The 14,462-nt window shown below is 45.1% G+C and overlaps 1 long non-coding RNA gene across 1 annotated transcript in view; it reads right to left on the bottom strand.

The window, feature by feature from the left end:
• LOC102462559 (uncharacterized) overlaps window positions 1–9,844 on the bottom strand; it is a 72,696-nt gene extending 62,852 nt beyond the window's left edge. Inside the window, exons 1-2 of the long non-coding RNA XR_331388.4 lie at window positions 9,784–9,844; window positions 6,338–6,364 (exon numbers count right to left, since the gene is read on the bottom strand). This is a non-coding gene — a long non-coding RNA (uncharacterized LOC102462559). The remainder of the gene's footprint in view (window positions 1–6,337; window positions 6,365–9,783) is intronic.
• Window positions 9,845–14,462: the final 4,618 nt, after the last annotated feature.

Below are 14,462 nucleotides of genomic sequence, written 5' to 3'. Positions count from 1 at the left end.
AATACAAGCAACCCCGGTGGCTTTTTCTCTGTACATCAAACCCTTTTAATTGCCCGAATTGTATTTGGATTTATCACTAATTGTGGTCGATAAGGTTAGCATAGAAGGCATCTAAGACTGATTGTGCAATAACACATATATATATAAAGGAGTATGCACACACGTAGACTCATGTATCTATATCTGCATACCTATTCCTAGCTATCTATCCTTCATACACCTACCTCTAACTCTCTCTCCACCCACTCCATGTAATCTATTTATCTATCGCCATTCACCCCATCTATCTATCTATCTATCTATCTATCTATCTCCGTCTTCTTTCACAACAACAGTATTTTGTAAAGCTCCCATTTCTTCACAATTAATGAGGTTCCATGAAGCCAGATCCATCTTTTGTTTTCTTGCATGCATTGTCAGTGAGCTGCTGTGAGTTTCTCATTAGCTAATGGGAGCTGATGATTTTACTCGGACATTAGATCAAATCGGATTGGAATCGTTTGTTAATTGTAACCGGTAGGGCTGCTACCTAGTTATCCTTTTATTTGCTGTTCTGAAATACTGGCATATGACAGCAGGGTTAATACAGTGATCTTTTCCTTTAAACTAAAACTGGAAATAAAATAACATTCAAGTAAATCACTTTGCCCTGCAATTCTTTATGGAGACTTGGGTCGGGATTCATTTCGTTTCACACCAGATTAGGTTTAAAAAAATAATACTCTGGTTTTACCTTCTCCTGAACACAACCTGATCTAACCAACTTTTCTCAGCACCAAAGGACAGATTAGAACTGCAAGCGCCTCTGCCTTGCAACTCAACAAAGCAATCTGCTGCCGAAGATTCTCCTACAAGGGCTTTTCACGCACATCTGACCCAGCGAGCCAATCGCCAGCCGGATTGTTATTTATCAGCTTGCCTATTATTTTAATTTTGATGCGCAGGCCTGCCATTTCTTTTTCCCCGCTCCCCAAATCCCTACCTTCTACCCCATTGCAGAGTGAATTCGGTTTCATTCCGCCTCGACTCTGATTCGTTTCTGGGTGTCTGCAGCCTGCTTTCCATCTCAAGGCCTTATTCTGCGTCTATTGAAATGACTAGAAACCTGCGCATGTCACAAGCCTTCTGAGGAGTTTGCCCGTGAAGCTAGAGTAGAGACACCTACCTAAGAACGGATTGTAGCAGACTGACGACAGTTTAAGTGTGTGTTTGTCTGTGTGATCGGATAGATAGTTTAAGTGTGTGTTTGTGTGAGAGAGAAAGAAAGAGAAAAGAAAAGAAAAGAAAACCCGTGTGTTTTGACTCATGTCTATTTGCAAATATTATCTTTCCTTCTTTAAATCCTATTCGATTCGGGATTGGATATTTACGAAGGTTCGGCTTTTCCCTAGCTCTATTTTAATATTCCCCACCGACGCCGCTTTGCCCATTTCTTCGGAGTTGTCAGATCCGGATTCACACCGCTTTCCCTTAGGTTAAACCTACGCATGCACTGGAGTGTACTCGCCTGGCTAACCTCCATTGCTACGTGCGACCTTTGGGGCGGGCACATGAGGGGTCTTAAGCCTTATTCTATACGGGAACAGTGTGTCTAGTAGATACACTGTTCCCTTAGAGCGGACTCAATTTGCCCTTCGAATTCTCCCTCATTTTCTTTGCAACGCACCTTTTTGGCTCACCTTTGTACCCACGGGCGCAATGCAATTAAGAACAGAGGTTTTTCCTCCCTGTGACAGGCAGCCCAAACATTACAACGGCGATCCTCTCTTTGGGGGAAAAAATAACAAGGGTTTGTGTTGCCTGCTGCGAAAGAGATTTGGACCAAATTAATCCCGTCTGGGCAATTACAATGCAGTAACTGACCACAAAGCGCTTTCTGGTCCATACTAAAGATGGGAAAAAAATCTTTCGGGGAAGGTGTGTTTATTCAGAGTCTTATTTTTTTGTCTTTGAAGTGATCAAGGTGCAATCCTCGCCCGAGGAGGAGAATTGCTGGGGCTCTGTGTGTGTGTCTGTGTGTGTTGTGCGTGTGTTTTCAAATCCTCTTTAAATGACAGAGAACCTTTTTTCGCCAAACTAAGCCCGGAGAATTTTTTGACACCAGGTTCCTGCATGAAAATACTTCTGGATTAATGGTATGAAAGAATTTCCCACCGGCTTCAATTTTTGTTGCTTCCTTAAATGTACAAAATTCCTTCCAGGTTATTTTATGCTGGTCTCGTCCCCCCCCACTTCCCCTCCGCTAAAGCTTTTCAACGGAATGTTTTTGCCATTCTTCTACCAATTTAAACAGGGGTTTGGGGAGGGGGGGGGGGAATCTGAGCCCAAAGGAAACCTACACATTTTTCCATACAGGGCTTATATGGAACTATTTCCAAGTATTCAAGAACAAACCCCTTTGAGGTTATCAAACGTTTGCTCGACACACCGTTAGCCACACTTGAATTGTTTCCATTTTCACTTTTTCTGTCGTGCGTAGGATGGCTAACGCCTTACATTTTAGATGCAATAGTATTGCTATCCCATTGGCTGCTCTATTGTCCTCACGAGTCTATACTCTCCAGCTTTTTCCTTCACCATACTCTTCACAGTTCATGGTAATCTCAGGAAAGAGTGAAATTTGAGAGAGAGAGAGAGAGAGAGAGAGAGAGAGAGAGAGTTCTGTTTATTGGACCAACTTTAGGAGGTGAAAGAGAACAGAAGCTTTTTCAGATCTAATAAACCATCTTGTTAGTCTTTAAAGTGCTACATTGTCCTGCATTTTGCTTCAGCTACAGTACCCCAGACTAACACGGCTACATTTCTATCACTATTGGGCAAATCTGACAGCGCAGCTTTTCGGAATCAGCCCCCGGATGTATGCTCCTTGAAAATCCGGCATTTTTCCTAATGAAAAGAGTTTGCTACCTAATCTATCTCCACGTGCCCACCTGTTCAAATGCCAGAAGAGGGCCCTTGCATCCGGCTAGGGGTTTAGAAAGAAGGTTGTGTTGGGTATTGTTGTTTACAGGATAAAATCTGGTATATTTTTAATGCAAGATCAAATAGCACATGAAGGGGGAAGCACGAAAAGAACAGGCCTCTCATGCAGCAGGAGCCAAAGTATTTGCGGCCTCGAAGCCCAGAAGCGAAATGGACAAAGTTCTAAATACATCTGGCCCGTGTTTGCCACGCAGCCAGAGGTTACGGAAATCGAGGGGCGCTATTGCAGGAAAAAAAAGGGCTCCGCTCCCCGCCTTTGGCTATCCGTGAGCCCTGTGGGTTAACCCTTTGGGCTTGAAGGTGCTATGAGGTCACCCAAAGAAAAGCAAGGATGATCCGATTGTTTCATTGGCTTCTGTGAAGACATGGTTGGAGGCAGCCGGCCATTCAATAGAGTATCTTTAATTATTGTTATTAAAAAAAAATACCAGATCCCTAGACTACGTTAACAATTACAGCAATTTAATTGGGCACAATCCAAGAACTTAAACAGCATAGACTCGTTCCAACACCGCCCAAAAGGTCCGAATTTCCAAACGATTGTAAGCGAGTTTGTTCCTGAGTATTTCGCCATGCACCCGACCTTCCTCTCTTCCTGGAGGCCTATCTAGCTATCAGCTCCATTTCTCCTGATGTCCCCACATTGGTCAATTTCAGAAATGCCCTCACTCTAGAGTCTAGACTGTAGGGTCGTCTCCTGCCCGGTCTCCCCGGGAGCAGTGGGTCCAGTAAAAGAGGCTACTTCGTTCGCCTTGTCTCGGAAATACCATGGCTCTGAGTGGATTTCAGTTCCTTAAGTTTTAGAAACCAGGAACTAACATCCATACAGCAGCAAGCGGCGGAGGGCATTCCTGAAATTTACAAAGCTGAACACAGTAGACATACTATCCATTACACGCTGCTGTGTGGATGTAACTTCTTTGTTTCTCAAAAAAAAAAAATCCGTGTGGGGCTCTCCAATACGTTTGATGCAAGTTTCTTGTTTCTTAAACCATCACCCCACAGCTATAGTCCTCAAACCTCTTAATGACAGGTAAGTTTCACATCTCATCAGATGTGGATCCCCGAAGTGTTTGGGCTTGATTTATTTTCTCTTCTATTTCTCTGCTTTGGTCAGCCACTTCAGCCTAAAAGCAATGTTCGATCACATATCTATTTTCTTCCCTGTAGGTTTTACCAGCATTTTCCCCTCTGTTCTCCCATCACGACCGGTTTCCTCCAGCGGGAAACAGAAGTCTAGCGATTGTGTTTATATAAAGTATTACATATTTAAGGGGGGCTAAATTAATATATTCCGAGAAAATTCTGCACCAAGACGTGTTGCGATTGCTTTAAAATCAACCTTTATAAATTCTATTCTGATGTCAACAACAAATACAAAGATATTATTCTCCACTCTATGGCTATTGTTGTTGTTTTAAAACAAAACGTTTATGTAAACAAAGAAAACTTGCACCTTCGGTCTACACATTCTCCAGCTAAGAAGAACAGTCAAATTTCAACCAGAAACCACAGACTAAAATGGCAGGTTGTTTTTTTTAAAGAACAAACCCTCTTGGGGTTAGATTTTAAATTTGCAAACACTCGCGCAGTGAGGCGTATGCGAAAAGGTCCCCCAATACTTGATAAAATGCACTCAGAGACGTGTTTTTGCTTTGAGAGCTGCTTAATGTTTGGATGGGTGGCCCTGTTAAAAATCAAAGACACTTTTACTCCAGGTAGAAAGCCTGCTATCTATAGAAAACTGATGAGAATCTAGGGGGATTCAACCCATCTTTATAACCATACCGCAGGAAAAATAAAGGCTGCGTATGCACATGTCTATACCGTTATGCTATTTCTTTATGCAGGCGTGTGAGAACCTATATGCACACGTGTCTCTATGTATATGCATATGAATCTCTGTGTGTAACCATCTATAGCTACCTAAAATTATGTGCATTTATGTATAGATATTTAGATCCACATATAGGTTTACGGTCACGACATACATTCATTTACAGAAACATCTCTCTATAAATACACATATTATATTATATTATATTATATTATATTATATTATATTATATTATATTATTTCTCTGCACACACACAATTCCGTGCATTCAGTGCAGTCCTTGAAGCCCTTGCATTAGATCCTTCTACTTTTCAGACTCCTTTACCAACAATCCCCAACCAGATTCTTTTATGATCTTTATTAAAACTGGCAAAACCCCAGAAACTGTTCACTTTCGCTTGTACTATATATATCCAGAGGGGTGGACTGGGCGTTCTTTCAATTGGCAAAGGACTGAGCTTCCTTTATTTATTTAGTGGCTTTTTCCTTAAACACTGTATAAAGAGGCAAGAATAGTGGTGCTGGTTTAAATAGTTGCTCTCATTGTAAATAGACTTGTTTCTGTTGTCAGAAACCAGCATACAAAAGGACAGATTCCTACCTGTCTATTTGATGTAGGAGAAAAGATGTTTCATCTCCTTACATTAAAAGGTATGTTTACTATGAAGAGGGATAGATAGATAGATAGATAGATAGATAGATAGATAGATAGATAGATAGATAGATAGATAGATAGATAGATAGATAGATAGATAGATAGATAGATAGATAGATAGATAGATAGATAGATAGATCATACGATCGTGTTTGGATATGCAATGTATGTTTGATCACTAACACAATTACTTAAAACTACGATCTGTCCCTGAAAGATAATATCTAAGGAACAACAATGACTAACTGTGACTGTTTTTCTCTCAATAGAAAAATCCCGCATCCCATTTTAAAGCAACCCACGTTACAGACTCTATGCACTCGTGTTGGGCCGAAGGTTAAAAAAAAGCGCTGGAGTTTTATTCTTGCTTATCTGTATATGCCACCTGCGTGTCCTTGCTCAAGAAGTAGGTACCAGCATTGCTTGCCTTAAGAGGGAGAAAGGGAAAGGCGACCCGAGTGGGCGTGAAGAAACGAGATCACGGGTGGATTGTGTGACACAGCAAGAGTTAAAACGAGATTTACAGGGCTCCATCCGGCTCGCTCTCTCTCCTATGGGTGTAAATCGTTCAGGAGCGACTTCACTGAAGTACAGGATCATACACACTGTATGTTACCAAAGAAAGTGGCCCACCCATTTTTATCTTGATAGTGTCATGGGGCTGTATACCATGATCTAAGGGAGCCAGGCAGGACTTAGGCAAGAGAAGCAGTCAACAGAGATCTGGAATGGCGTTGGGATAATGCATGCAAGGCGTAGAAGAGGGAGGAAAGAGAAAGTTTTGCAATGCAAGAGGAAATGCCGTTCCAGGTCTTGCATTCAACGGAAGCAGAACGATATCTTAAGTAAAGCAGTGACTATACCTGTTCCATGCGACCGCCGGATCTGTTCTGCAAGAGAAGAGATTGAAAGGGGAGAGTTAAACAGGCTGGTCAATTTCAACACAGCTCTATATTGTGGCATAATGCAGTCGAATTGCTACCAGAGGCCCTTTACGACGTTACCATGGTGGGGGGTATGACATTGCCTTGAAATCGAAATGAGTTTTAGTCACTCCCAGTCCTTATGAAGGCAGAATCTTTTAAAATACAACCGCTTTCCTTTCCGACCTAACCGTATTTTCTCTCTCTTAAAAAAATCCTCATAAAAAATCAGTCCCTATACTAGAAGCTCCTGGGGGGGGGCGGGGGGGGACCGGGAGAAGGGCACTAAAGATTTGTTCCCTGTCCTAAAAAACAGTACACCATGGATTTGGCTGTTTAACTTGGAATACATACAAGACAAAGGCACGGATTCAGCATTCGAACTCAAGACATCATGAGTTAAACCTGATGATCATCCATTTTTATTAGCATCGTATTTTACATGTCCTGGTCTACGAGACTTATGGGAAGCTGAGAATAATTTGCAGCGTGTGTGTGTGTGTGTGTGTGTGTGTGTGTGTGTGTGTGTGTGTGTGTGTGCGCGAGAGAGAGAGAGAGAGAGAGAGAGAGATGCACCTTTTCATTAACAAATGAGGCGTAAAATGAAAACATGCTGCGGACATTTTTACATAAAGTTACGCGGGGACACTGAAGGCAGAGGGAAAATGCAGCCAGGTTCAATGATCTATTGCCCACGCTGAAGAATCAAGGCTGCCTACTGAGCTTCAGGTTTTGAGATTTCCAAGGGTCTTTAGAATGACATGTTGGCATGTGCCCAGACGCAACTAGAAACAGCCGTGCTTCAACCCCATTCTTTAAAAAAAATCCATCTTTGCAGGCATTAAAATCTAGCAGCTGGTCTAATAAGAACGATATCTCCCAGTGTGGAGAACCTGGTGTGTTCGAGCTCAAGGAATAGGCTGCAGCTTTTTCAGAGACGCAATAGATGGTGGGACAACTCTGATTTTCCTCCCGGTGCATGTGAATAGCAAAGTATGGCGCTAAGACAGAGAGGTATGTTTCTAACCTAAGGTGAGAGGAGACGAGAATTTCAGAAAGAACTGGACAGTTCTTAGAGCCTGACATTCTTCCTTAATCCCCCGCCCCCGCCCCCGTTCCCAGTTGTACCCAGTGCACTAAAACCAGGCAATTGGGATGCAAGGTTCTATTCATAGCCAGGAAGCCATATTTCTGCTGTGTGGTGGTAACTGACAAATGCACTTCCGGCTGATGCTGTAGGTAGCCTCTAAATTCCACCGAATGCTTTAAAATAGATTCTGCCCCCCACCAGATGCAATAACACGGGCCCACGTTCGTGTGCAGAATTGTATCGCCAGCTGGGAGTGGGTATTTTTAAACCCAAAATGGAACTGATCAGCAATCGAAGGGCGGTGAGAAATTATATTGCTCTCTGTCAATGCCCACACATACATTACACAGAGAGAGAGCTAATATAATAAGTATATTAAATAAATCATTCCCTTCCCATGTACGTTTCTCTAGCAAAGGTGATAGGAGGCCTTTGTACTTTTCAAAATTGCCTTAATTTAATAGGAGGAATGTAACCAATGCAAACCAGACACGGCATTAGTATAGTTCTGAAATTCCAGAGCTAATGCCCGGTACTTAACTCTATTGTAACTTGAGATTTGAGTTTCTTTTATACACATAAACACCATCGGCGCAGATCTGCTTATTTGATCATGAGCTACAGATAATGTTATTTCAGTGCTCTGGTTTAGAACACACGAGTAATCTTTCTTAGTCAACATGCCAGTAGTTAGCTAGTAAAGCAATTGGGTTTCCGAACACTGTCATGCTAAAAAGAGAGATATTGAGATAGATGTTCTTATCAAAGACAATCTGCGTGTGTGTGTGTGTGTGTGTGTGTCCCCGCACAAATGTTGGAGTATCTAAATAAACTAAATGTACATCAAGCAAGAGAGATACACAATTAAAGTAAACGTTCACATTTTTTCATGTCTTTCAGAAGTTTGTTTAAGGGAAGGAGGGGGAACCCTGTAAAATGAAAACATGCTGCGGATATTAAGTTAGGTGGGGACACTGAAGGCAGAGGGAAAATGCAGACACAGCGGTGGGTGGGTGTCATATATATGGGAAATTTTAGCTGACTGGTAGATAGATAGATAGATAGATAGATAGATAGATAGATAGATAGATAGATAGATAGATAGATAGATAGATAGATAGATAGATAGAATTAAAATACACACTCAAATCTGAGAGTGTTTGCAAAAAGATTTATGTATGTGTGTGTGTTTGCTCTCCCCTACCCAATCTAGGAATTTGCTTCTACAAAATATGGTCCGTATTGTCAAAAGTCCAAAGGTGAGGTGTTTACATTATTTTCTTCTTCTTCTTCTTCTTCTTCTTCTTCTTCTTCTTCTTCTTCTTCTTCTTCTTCTTCTTCTAAGTGTATCCCTTATTTTTCCCACACATGTGTGTATGTGTGTGTGTATATATATACCATTCGGTATTGTGCTCCCTGGCCTGTCACATTAATGTCTTAAAAATTCGCTGGGTTATTCCAAGATAGATTTTTACATCAGAAGGGAAGTACAAATTGGTCCTGATACACACAGGTTATAAATCAATTAGTACAGTTTGCTTGTGTGTGTAGAATAAGGGGGAAAGGAATTCAGCTCACCCATCCTTCTGAAATTAAACCCACTCAGACACAGCTCCTTTGAGGATGCCAATCAATACATGGTCAGTCTACGGTCTACACACTCTCGTCCGTGAGCCCTGGTGTCCTTTGATGGACTTTTTGAGGCACGGGGAAGGGGGGAGAAAAAAAAGACGGAAGAGGGAAATAAAGAAGGGTCTACAGCGGCGGCGGGGGTGTTCTCCCGTCCGTCCCCCCCGGATCAAGGCAACCAACGGCTCATGGCTACACTGCAGCGATCTCATCCCCCTCTCCCCGGCCAAATTGAGATGCCAAGAGTCCGCCCGGAGGGTTTTCATAAGATAGAACCAAGCGTAACCCTCGCCCTTTCTCCCGGGGGAAAAAACTTCTCATCTGCTCCCAGCGCGGGGAAGGTTTTTAGGATGATGTTTGGTCTCCAGAGCCGGGCGGGTGTGGGTCTAGGTAAGAAAAACCCCGGGGAATAATGGGCTTTGAAGCAGGCCGGGTCCTCTTTGCTACCGCCCTCGACTGAGATCTTTGACCATGGCAAAGCAAGGCCGGGGGGAGGTTTGAGGAAGGCAGCAAGCACTCGCTTAAAAAAAGGAGCAAGCCTGTCTCTGCACAGACGACTCCATCTGCATTGGAAACACACAGAGCTCCGCTGCAACGCGGCGTCCTGACCTAGACAATCCCCCTCCTCCCCCTTCCCCGTTGATTGCAAATAATAATTAGCACTTACCATTGCTGGCCGCGGAGGTTCCATGACCAACCCTGCAGCCCACCAGAGGTACCTAGAATAAGGCACCTCTCCCTCTGGCATCCTACCCACTTGTGGATGGATGGTTGGCGCTTGGGGTGACGTAGCTGCAGTCTATCCATTCAAGATATTTTTCCGCCTCCCTCCCCCCCTCCATCCCTGCCTCCCCTTACGGGGGGGTGGCGTGGGTCTTTACCCAGGTAACACATCTTGCAAAGAGCCCAGCTCTCTTACCCCATATATCCCCCCCCCAAAAAAAAAATCCTGCTTAAAAATGAACAGGGAGAAACAAATCAACGGTGCTGGGTGGATTTTTTTTCTTTACAGAGAAAGACCGAGCAAGGTTGCAGGATCCAGGCTGTTCCGTGCCTATCTTGTGATCGAAAGACAAAGGGGAAATCTGCCCAGACGCCCCAGCCAATCCCTCTCCCCCCTTACTCTGCCCCGCTAGGCTCGAGAGAACATTAAGAGATCCACATGAATGGCAAACATGTTGGTGTCAGGGTTGGGGGGGGGTTCAAAAAAGAGGGGGGCTTGTAAGTGGGGTGGCGCCTCTTTAAGCGCATCCCCTTTAAAGCCATCAAGTTCTCCCCCCCCACACACACACACACCCCTCCCGCCAGCAGCCCCCGAAAGCCTCTTCAAGTCTAGGAATTCGTCTGGGTCAGCCTCAAGACCGTGGAAATCTCGATTGTCAAGCCCCCAAGTTGAGCTTTGCAGACTGGAGGTCTTTAAAAGAGGTGGGGGGGGGGGGCTAGTGCGGTATGGGGAGGGGGGAGTGAGCATTAGCATAATAATCACATCTCCAGCAAGTTGCTTTGAATAAAGGAAAAGGAAGCACTAGATTGAAAGTCTAGACTGGGGTGAGGTGGGGTGAGGGAGGGGGTCGGTACCCCTGGTTTTGCAAAACTTTGTCTCTCGGGGTAGGGGGAGGGTGAAAGACAGCGAGAGAGAGAGATTGTGGGGGAGGACTCCGCGGTTTGATTTTTTCCCTCTGATGGGAGGAGGGAGGAGATTTGCACCGTGTAAATAAATTACTGGCTGGCGAAGGGCCTGCTCTGTTTGTGTTTGTTTTGTGGTCTCTCTCCAGTCTGGTTTCCAGGGTAGATTCCCCGGCTCCCGCGGAAAGGCAGCAGAAATCTAACGGTCCGTAGAAAATGCATAATGAATTCACTGTGTCTCTGAGCCTGCATGGGAACTCAGGTCCCCCTGAACTTGGGAGCCACCCTCTTGCATGCTGATGAGCCCACGTCTCAAGTTCATTGTCACCGAGGCCTCGCAGACAACCCCGCCCTGCCCCCGGCCACACGGCTCCCAGGACTAACTTTTGTCCAAGAACTCTCCCCACCCTCCCCGAGGGGGGGGGGGGCTTTTTGAAACTACAAACTCGTAGACGGGCATAATGAGGCGCTACACGTAGCCTCACTCCTAGCAGCAGCCATTCAACCCCCAGGCATGGACACACACACACACACCTGCTAGGACACAGATACACAGATACACACACACACCTGCTAGGATACAGATACACAGATACACACACACACCTGCTAGGACACAGATACACAGATACACACACACACCTGCTAGGATACAGATACACAGATACACACACACACCTGCTAGGACACAGATACACAGATACACACACACACCTGCTAGGATACAGATACACAGATACACACACACACCTACTAGGTTCCTACCTTTTAGCAACATTATTTGGAAGTGCTACCACACACACACACACACACACACACACACACACACACACACACTCCTGGGTTCCCATCTTTTAGCCACATTATTTGGAAGTGCTAATTGGTGCTCATTGTGGTCTCCCCTCCCCGGGAGTGTCCCCTATTTTTCCTGGGTCTGTATCTGGGGGGGGGGAGGGATTATTTCTCTCTCATTTGAAGCACTGTTCGCTGCCCTATTTGTGCCTCTTACAGCCTTCCCCGTCACACCCACGGATTGATCCTTGTATTTGCCAAGCAAAGCCAAACAGCCCGCCTAGGCTGTAACCTGCAAAATCCCCTCCCTCCCCCCCCCCCCCCCGCACGCACACCCTCCCTCCCTTTTGCCCCCCTGCTTTGATTACCTCTACTTCAGTGCTTCTCCTAAAGAGGCACCGAGAGACGCAGTTTTCTCTCCTCCCCCTTCCTTTTTTTTTTTTTTTTTACATTTTTATTATTATGATGATGATGATTGTCATTTTCTCACCAACTCCAATACACTGAACGGCCTGTCTGGCCTCAGACGTGTCCAGCAACCAAAGCCTCCCAGCCTTTTGTTCTGGCAAATCTCACATTGTTATCACTCTATGGGACTTGATTTAAACCCGCCTTCCTCCCCAGCATCACGTGAGCCTGGCTTTTCCTCACCCCCCCCCCACCCGATTTTCCCCTCCCCCTCTAAAAAATTTGCTCATTAGCAGAAAGGAAGCGAAGAGGGGGGTAATTATAATTAAAAAGAGAAACCTCTCCTGATTGCTCGCTTTTCATATACACGCACAGAGAGAGAGACAGAGAGAAATTCTCCCATGCAGGGCAAGGGGGGAGTTCAAGGAATTGAGGGGTGTTCTTTGATGCCCAGGAATTGGGGAGTTTGCAATCTCAATTTCTGGGCTAATCACGCCGAGAGATCTGTCTCTATATTTGTAATTTGATTTAAAAAAACCAACACCTCTTTGCCAGGGACGTTTATCTGCTGGATTCAGGCATCCAAGAATGGGGAAAACATCTTAACTTCTCCCCCCCCCCTTTACTGTCATGCAGAAAAAACAAGGGGGGGACATAAGAATTGGAACCTTTAAAATATATTATCTCATTGCTTTGATTCTTACCTCGTGGGTCTGCCACGAAGCCCCTCGCTTTTGGCTAAAAAGATGGGCACGTATCTTCGCCTTTTCTCTCTTCCTTGCTCTTTTTCTCTCCTCTTCCTTTAATCCTCGGAGGAGAAACAAGTCTTCAAGGAGGGACGCTGAAGATGGAATTGACAAGGAAAAAAAGGGGGAAAGAGATGCGAGGCGTGAGGATATATATGAGCCGCCAAAGGAGACTTCCACGTAGCCTATACGTAAAGTATACGTATTATATTTAAAAAAAAAAGATGATATGCAAATGTTGGGAGGTCAAACTCATACATTACAAGGGTATTTTGAAAGGGGGTGGTGGAGGAGGGAGGTGGGGGCGCAATAGTGCAAAGCTTTCTTAACCTATGTATTTATAGCAATCGATCAGCAAAGCCCAGCAGCTTGGCAATTAGAAGCTCATTACCATATATGCAAATATGGCAACCTACAGCCACCGCCGTGGAGGCTACCAGGATGAATTCTTAGCCGCGTTTCTTAGCAATGACGCCAAATGATAGCACCGCTGTTGACTTTAATGGGGGGGGGGGGAGAGAAGAGGGACTGGAAGGGAAGAGAGACACACATAGTTGATGGCTTTTTTTGCTGGTTTCAGCAGGAAGCCGGCCGAGTCCACCTCGATGGCGCTCCGATTTCGGCTCCGATTTCGGCGCTCCGATTTCGCCCGAAGTGGCGAGCAGGGAGCCTAGCTGTTGAGGTCAGGCACCCGAGTTTGGGTCGCTAAGAGAAGTAATTGGCCTACTCCCCTAATTAGGCGGGAGTGAACAGAGGCCACGCTGCCTCTCCCACGCCTTTGTGTCCCTGTGTGTGTCGGTATCCGTGTGAAATAGACAGAGCAGCGGATACCAGTGTCGATCCATTTTTGACGCCCCTCCGCCCGCCTCCTTTCCCCAGGCAACCGTACTCTGTAGTTTGGGACCCTGCACAATCATCATCATAAACCTTCCTGGGGTGAAAATCTCGGGGGCGCAGCCAGAAATCCGAACGGGGCTGAAATAAACAAACTCCGGCTCCCCTAAAGTTGGGCTCGCTAGATCTCCGTGAGACCTGGTAGGGGATTTTCCTGGGATGCCCCTGTTTTCCTGGCCGTAGGTTTGCACTATTTCGTGAGCTTTGGGACACCCCCCTCCCCCCCAAAAAAGAAACCTAAACCAGACGCCTTTCATTTCCGAGTGTACAAACATGTTACCTTATTGTGCTTTGTGGACATGTTATTGCCTGGAAGAGTTACCTGCAATCTTATCCGCGCGGGCATTTTATTCGAGGATCAGGATTTTGTGGCTTAATAAGGGTAGTTTCACAGCAGGTCTTCCTAGGACTGGTTGACTTCTGATCCCAGCTGAATAGGTATACATCGCAGAAGCAATCGCGTAATGGATTTCTTCTTGATTGGCCATGGCAGGAAAATATTGGCGACAAAACCCAGATTCTAGATAACTTCGGTGTCCATTTAGGAAGTTACAATCAGCTGTATACCGCTTCCCCTCCCCACACATGGATTAAATCTCAGGTTGGATATTAAATACACGCGCGGGCACTTATAGACCAATGGCTAGTGAAAGTAAGAATAACATTTTCTCCCACACGTGGGTGAATAGTTTTCGAGGCGAATTGGAAAGCCTGAAAAGCAGAAGAAAACGGGATTCGATTCCTATCAATGCATCACTTCATATTTCGCTGGGGGAGGAGGGGCGTGTGGGAAAGCCACCAAGGAAGCTAATGTGGGACAGTCATCCAGAAAACCTCTGTGCTTTTTGTCTCAATTCTCTATAAGAACGGCCAGACTGGG

The sequence above is a fragment of the Pelodiscus sinensis genome, chromosome 24, assembly GCF_049634645.1.
Source record: "Pelodiscus sinensis isolate JC-2024 chromosome 24, ASM4963464v1, whole genome shotgun sequence".
Classification (NCBI taxonomy): domain Eukaryota; kingdom Metazoa; phylum Chordata; order Testudines; family Trionychidae; genus Pelodiscus; species Pelodiscus sinensis.
The sequence above is the reverse complement of the archived record's forward strand: the minus strand, read 5'-3'. Positions and strand labels throughout refer to the sequence as shown.